This window comes from Rhipicephalus microplus, chromosome 1, assembly GCF_043290135.1.
Source record: "Rhipicephalus microplus isolate Deutch F79 chromosome 1, USDA_Rmic, whole genome shotgun sequence".
Taxonomy (NCBI): Eukaryota; Metazoa; Arthropoda; class Arachnida; order Ixodida; family Ixodidae; genus Rhipicephalus; species Rhipicephalus microplus.
In genome coordinates, this window is record NC_134700.1 from 227762782 (window position 1) to 227770104 (window position 7323).

Here is a 7323-nt window from a genome sequence, read left to right on the forward strand (position 1 = left end):
GTTTAGGATGCATCATTTCATCATACACACCAGTGGTAAGCACAATGAAGTGCTATGCAGTGAAGGCGAGACAAAGGCAAGCTACGTAGTACCTTGTGGTTGTTAAGATCAAACACAAAGTCTACTCTTTTGAAAATGTTCTGCATGTCTTATTGACACACTTGACTATTCAGTGTTATATAAGCCATATTTTCTCACTTGGGCCGCTGCATTGCGAAGCTTAAGCTGTTTCTGCCAACTGCTGCAAAAATGCTGTTTCTGCCAACTTTGTCACAATATTTGGGCAATGTTTCTTGCTTCATGCGCTTCTAACGTATTTTAATCGTCTACTACAGAAACATGTACAACAGAAAAATGTAAATATATTACTTACGAGAAATTGTGCTATATATACAAAAAACGCTAAACATATACCGTATTGCAATTTTTCGCTAAGGCGACAAGAAGAACACAGTTCAAACAAAAATGAACAAGCTACCATAGTCATGAAAGAGTAGCACCTTTACATCAGGGAAAAGATATTTTGTAGTAATTGCTCAAATCAGTACTATTACATAAATTATTTAGCGTGACACACTTTCACTTCGGTGCCCAAAGTTTGAAGCGCCTTCTATAGGTAACACAAAGTTATTTTTGCGAAATGTAACGCTTCAATACCTACTTTTTACATTGACATATGCCTGCACGATAGTTAGGCATGATCGGGGATAGTCGAAAATTGCTCGGGTACACTTGATATGAAAATACCCATATATATATATATATATACCGTATTTACTCGCATAATTTGCGCAATTTTTTACCTGATTTTGGGGCCCCGAGAAGGGGGTGCACAAATTAGGCGGGTATTTCGCCAGAACATATGAAATATTGTGCCGTAGTACTAACGCGCGCAGTATATCACTGTAAAAAATTTTTCCTGAAAAAAAAAACAAATTTTCTGGCAGCTGGCCTGCCAGAAAATTTGTTTGCTTTTGTTTTCCGTTTTTATGCGTTCTGTATTTTTACATAGCTCTTCTGTTCCTGCTAACAAAAAATTTCTGTTTCTTTTTGTTTCCAATTTGTTTTTAATCCCAAAAACTTTGGTAATTTTGGAAAAATTTTCTGTTCTCAGTAACAGAAAATGTTTGTGATTTCACAATTTTCGCTGTTATCAGTAACAAAAAATTTTCGTGATTTCGCATAATTTTTTGTTATAAGTAACAGAAAACTTCTGTTACTTTAAATAAAATTTTCTGTTTTGACTAACAGCAAATTTTCTGTAATATTACTACCCTTCTGTATTTGCAGTACAGATAGTTTTTGTGATTTCAAAAGTTATTTATTTTTAGTACAGGAAGTATCTGTCAATAAGTTTCTGTTCTATTATATAACAAGAAATTTTATAACTTTTATTTCTCTTCACGTGCAGCAACATCAGTTCTAATATTCCATAATGTTATAGGTTATGCAAAATTAAGATGTTTGTGGTGCAAGAACAGAAAATCTCGAAAGGACTATTTTTGCATCTGCACTTTTCCCTTTATATAGCGTGTATCCTCTCCAAAATGCATTAATTTAGTACATCATAAAGTGAAATGCAAACATGTTTATTGAAGTAAACCATAAATGTTCAGGCACTTGCGAATGTGCGGATCTTGGAGAACGAGAGATTTGTGTATGTGGAGCGAGGTGTTTGGTCCACGACAGAAAAAACGAAAAAAAAAAACTGGCTGTTAGGGCTGTTTTGGCACATTTGTGGCATATTCCCTCACTATCCTAAGGGACCCAGATGTAGGCATCTATCAGAAAAACTGAGCGAGTTGGCCGGCACGGATGAATCCACTTTAGGGTTCAGGTTGTGTTGTTTCCCACGTGTCCGCTCAAACTTTGTGCCCCTTCCGGGATTGATACTGGCAATTGACCTAAAAAGAAGAGGCTTGTGCTTAGCAGTGCAGATGTACCAGAATGTTGTTAGATACGGTGTACCTACAAAGGCACCCTCTTGCTCTTCATTAAGCATATACCTTTTGGCATATATAGATCTTTTCTTTAATTACCTTCACATTAAATAAGATATCGCCACATCAGTCTAACATTAAGCTTCCAACCTTTCTAGCACTAAAGGTTAAATTTAAAGCTTCTAATGTCTATGCACTGACAGCTGCTATACTTGCGTTTCTCGCAACCAGTATACCTTAAAACAGGAAGCATATCATTAAACAGATCGCGGTTTAATGCTAGTAATTTTGTTCTTCTCTGAGCTTTGCCAATGTACCGTTGGACGGTACATTGCCAAAGCTCACTCACACTGATGCCCGAGTCTACAAGCACATCATCCTCCACATTAATCGTGAACTGGTCAGTGTCATTAACCATTTGTGCGTCTTGGTTGCGCAGATTCATTTGGAAAGCTGTGTCTGAATCGATGCATGCGCTCTTCCCATGACATCGAGAAAGGTGTGAAGAGAAAGATGACTTGTTTTTGTACATCCTCTTGCATGTCTGAAAAGGAAATCTCACTGGTGTGCCTTGGAAAATGTGAATCTTCATATGTGCAACAAGTGACTTGTAATCTTTGCTGAGTTGAATGCAACTGTCAACAGTGGAGACCAAATTGCATGGTTTCACATTCACAACAACATGATTCTCTCGCATTGCTCTTCCAATTTCCCTGTGTTTACGGCTAATGTGACTGTATATATAAACATATATATATACATAATGTGGCATTATATAATGTGATAGTGTGTGTATATTTAATGCGATTTTTCGGCACTTGATTGGAAGATGACTGATATTCTTGTGTAAAGGGGCATGTTTTAAGGAAAGCAGAGAGAGTTGCGTTAGCGCTGCCACATATGCTGCACGGATACATTTCTGTAAACTGACAAAACCACAATCGCTACGAAAAAAAGGATTTCTCATGCAAACCCAAAATATGAAGCTAGAAAATCAGGATACCAAGCGGTTCTAATACTCGAAATGTCTTTTAAGATGTGCAGATATCTGCAAACATGAAATAACTTAAAGAAACATGGGGCAAAGTACAATTTGTTAACGTAGGGTGTTTGCACGGATTTACACTGTGTACTATCATAAACTTTGAACTCCACAACCATGCTTAACAAAAATCATAAAGCAAGAAAGAATATTAAAAAAAATCAACAAGTCATTGTCAGGTTCGAATCCCGCCGTAGACGGGATTCGAACTCGCGACCTGCGGGTAATATCAAATTTCACACTATTTCAGATTTCACGCCAGTTGAAAAAGATAGCCCTGAGAGGAAATGTCCGCGTGGTGTTCTCCGCTCCAGACAAACTAAGCCGTCTATGCAAGCTTTTACCAACCCCAAGAAGGAGGTGCAATCCACCTGAGGAAAGATGCATGATTGATTGATATGTGGGGTTTAACGTCCCAAAACCACCATATGATTATGAGAGACGCCGTAGTGGAGGACTCCGGAAGGAAAGATGCCTGTAAATAAGTTTGTTGAATGCGCCCTAGCTGTTGTCTACATGTTCCTGCTGTGGTGGGGCGCGGTTTACATTGGGCAGACTGGTAGGTGTGTAAATGACCGCTTGCGCGAGCACTCTTGTAATGTAAAAAACAAGCTTTTTTCTGGTGGTTTCCTGGCTATGCATTGTAGTGGATGCACTCCATTATTTGATCAGTGTGTCATCTTGGGCCACAATCGTAACCAGTTGACGAGGGAAACAATTGAGGCAAAAACTATCGAAAAATGTGCGAAGCTGTGTGTGAGTACGCTGTCTGTGGCCTTATCTCGAAAAGAGCTCAATTTTCTGAGAGCGCGTGCTGTGAAGCATTAGTATAAATTGATAACTTGTAATCAGATCACAACTACGTTTTTTTGATAGTGTTCCACACGTGTGTGGTTTTGTCATGTGTGTGGCGCGTCACGTGGACTGAGCAATATGATGTGTTGTAAGGGTACGCAATAAACAAAAGTTGGAAGTTAGTGCTCCCACTGTCGTCTGTTTTTTCCCCTTCTTGACTGTATAGTATTTTCCTTTATGCTCCAACTGGGCCGCGCTAAAGAAATATCATTTTATCATGCACCAACTCTCCCAGTCAGCAGAACTTGCCAATATACGAAATGATGCTCTGAATAAAACCTGAGCACGTCTCTGAGAAACGTCTACGCTTGCAAAAAAATAGCAGATTGCCGATTGGCGAATTCAAAAGCAGCGCCTTCAACAAGCACCCGACGGTAATAAATGATTTATTTTATTAGAAACAAAACGCGAACAGCTTAACGAGGATCCACTGGCCGCACACATAAAATGCACAAGAAAGAAGAAGCACTGAATGAAAAAAAAACAGGTTGTTGCCGAGAAAGAGATGCCCTGTTGTCACAAGTAAGCGCTTACACCAGGTTCAACATTGACCGTCAAACCACGGCGCCGGTATACCTTCTACGGAGCGCATTCATCGAAGTTCGCCAAATCTTTGAAGCAGCCACCCTCATACCACGCCGGAAAAGCGCGTGCAAGAACAGCCAGCCGTCAAACCACGGCGCCGGTACTGTCCACGGAGCGCATTCGTCGAAGTCCGCCAAATCTTTGAAGCAGCCACCCTCATTCCACGCTGGAAAAAAAAAAAAGCGTGCAAGAACAGCCAGCGTACTTCAAACAAGCAAACGCTTACACCAAATTTGACATCGAACGTCAAACCATTGCGCCGATATCTTCCACGTAGCGCGCATTCATCAAAGGCCGCCACCTCTTCGAAGCACGAAACCTCAGCTCACGTAGGAAAAACGCGCGCAAGAACATCCAGCGTGCTTCAAAGCGATTACGCAAAGCCTCTAAAAGTCTAGAATGATTGGTGTGACTCCCGTCTCAAACGACACTACTTTCAGCGGTGCGTCTGCCGACAACGCGTAACTGGTTTTACGGTCATTCCAAAGCCGCTGCTGTATTGCGAATAGATAAGTCATGTCCAACTATACCGAACCCTGGCGAGAACCAATAAGCGCGCTGAGACATTTGGGTCGGTGAGTCAAAAATGAAGCTAGTGAGCTAGAAGTGAGGAAAGAGACCCACTCAGACTGTGGCGCTGACGAGGACTGATCTGTCGGCACGCATAAGTATACTGAATCAGCGTAATGTTCAAAAAGTGAAGGTAAGAAAAAAAAAAACCGAGAGGAATGAAACACAGGCGCTACATTTAGTACGCTTGGCGTGCGCGCGCCTCAATCACGTGTAGTGCACTTAACAGCTTTCGGGCTGGTGCCGTGTTCAATATATCATATGTTCAAATCTATTGAAGCCCAACACATCAGTGTGATTTTACAACTGTCCGACATACACAACATTTATAGTAGTCCGATTTATGCGGGTTCAGCTGAATAATTTCGCTAAATACTGTTCATGCAGATGATGATACACAATCAGTGCGGTAGTATGGAACGAGTCGAGGCATTCCTCATACGAGACACTGCATAGCGTCACTTATTTAAATGCTCATATTATCGAACAGAATCTTTAACGATACCATTTAAAACATTAGCGTTGCGGTGTTAAGGGCCATTTATAATCCAACGCAAAGTCAACGTGCACGCATGTTCGGTGTGGAGCTGCTGCATTCCGCGCCGGCGACATCACCCAGAGACGCTTACGTCACCACGTCTGCGTCTCTTCATTCTCCGCGACGAAGGGGCGCCAGGAACTCAAATGCGCGAGCGTCAAGGCAACGAGAGCGGCCGGCGAGGCACGGAACGAACCTCGCGTCGCCAACCCCCGGTGACGCTGGCTGAAGCGAATGCGGGTCTATTACGCCGGCAAAGAAAGAATTAAAAAAAAAAAAACAACTACGCTTCATAGGCGGCTAAGGACACTAGCGATCGACACAAATGGGGCTCCTACAATGCCACATGGCGCGAGCACAATCTTTGCATGCAACGTTAGCGGTGCACCAGCATCGGCACGCCTCAACTGGTTCTTTACAGATGAGACAACGGTCAAAAATTGCAGTGCGACGCGATCTCACGCACTGAATGCCTCTACTGAGCTCACACGATAGTAAGCCTATACTCTACGCGGTGACAGCAAAGCACGCTGTACAGATCGTGGGACCCGCTCGCCACGATCTCAATGACAATACTGCTCTGAATACACAACCTGCCAGTATTTACACCACCTGCCGCACGGCTAAATACGATGCACTCTAGCAACCAACGTTTCTATAGAACCTCAGTTCTCGAAACATTGCAAGCTGTGTATGGCTACGCGATACACCGTCATCGAGCGCTAAAGCAACAACGTTATCACGTAATAGTACTTCAAGTACACAAAATAAAATTCAGTAATTACCTAAACATGTAACGAAACTCTCACTCACCTGATAGGGGAACTGTATCAAAGCGCAACAGTTTATTGTCACCAGACCTCCGACACGGAGACAAGGTGCGTCAGTTCGGCCTTCCCGCAAAGAAGAAACTATTCTAATAAAAAAAACGCGCTCTGAAGCGCGCCAAAAGCAAGGACCGCAGCAACTACTTATACGCATTTTACGTAGAACAAAATAATTGCTACCGTCGGCTAGCATCATAAAATATAGGTAATTTAATGCTTTGCGAAGAATATTTTTTATAGTTGTTTTAAGTGATAAAAGTCACGTGATTGATCGTCTTTAGAACGTCAACATCAACAACAGAAATTCTGTTTTTTTTTAATGTACTTCTGTTAACGACAAAAAACTGAACTTTTCTGTGTGATCACAGACTTATTCTGTAAAGAAGTTTGTACTTTTTAATATATTTCTTACGGTACATTTATAAAATCAGAAGGAATAAATTGGAGCACAAGCGAAGTGTACTTGTTAATTTTGAAAGAATTAGCGCGTACTATACCCAGTCATATCCTGTCACGCGCGGTCTAGCGGGAATCAGTGGTTGCGAAGTCCGATCGGGAATCATTGTATTTTCTCGAAGCTCTTTCGAATATGCTGGGAGAAACTAGGCCTCGTGACATGGAATTACCGGAAGAACTAAGCATCCGCACATAATTGAAAGGGCTTCATTCAATGGCAGGAACTTTCAGTAGACGCGCGAACATTTCTGCTTTCTAGCGTATACTGCGGCGGTCGTCAAGTTGAAGAACGTCCCCTTGAAGTACTTTGCGGCGGCACACTTCCCGTTTTCCTCGGCAAAATTCCCAACAGTGAGCTTCAATTTCGCCGTATATATAATCACTGCAGCACATCGCAAGGGAACCATCAAAATGCGTCGGCCGGATGGTGAAACTTAAACTTCCGACATTGACCAAGCGTGCTCTGCAGCGCGGACGCCGAGAACCACGAGAACAGTTGGTGCGACAGGC

General features: G+C 42.1%; 1 long non-coding RNA gene across 1 annotated transcript; it reads right to left on the reverse strand.

Annotated features, from left to right (window-relative positions):
• Nucleotides 1–1299: 1299 nt before the first annotated feature.
• On the reverse strand, nt 1300–6423 carry LOC142810350 (uncharacterized). The gene is made up of 3 exons (XR_012894666.1): nt 6344–6423; nt 4414–4588; nt 1300–1904 (listed from the first exon to the last, which is right to left on the reverse strand). It is a non-coding gene; the product is annotated as an uncharacterized LOC142810350 (long non-coding RNA).
• Between the last annotated feature and the right edge of the window lie 900 nt (nt 6424–7323).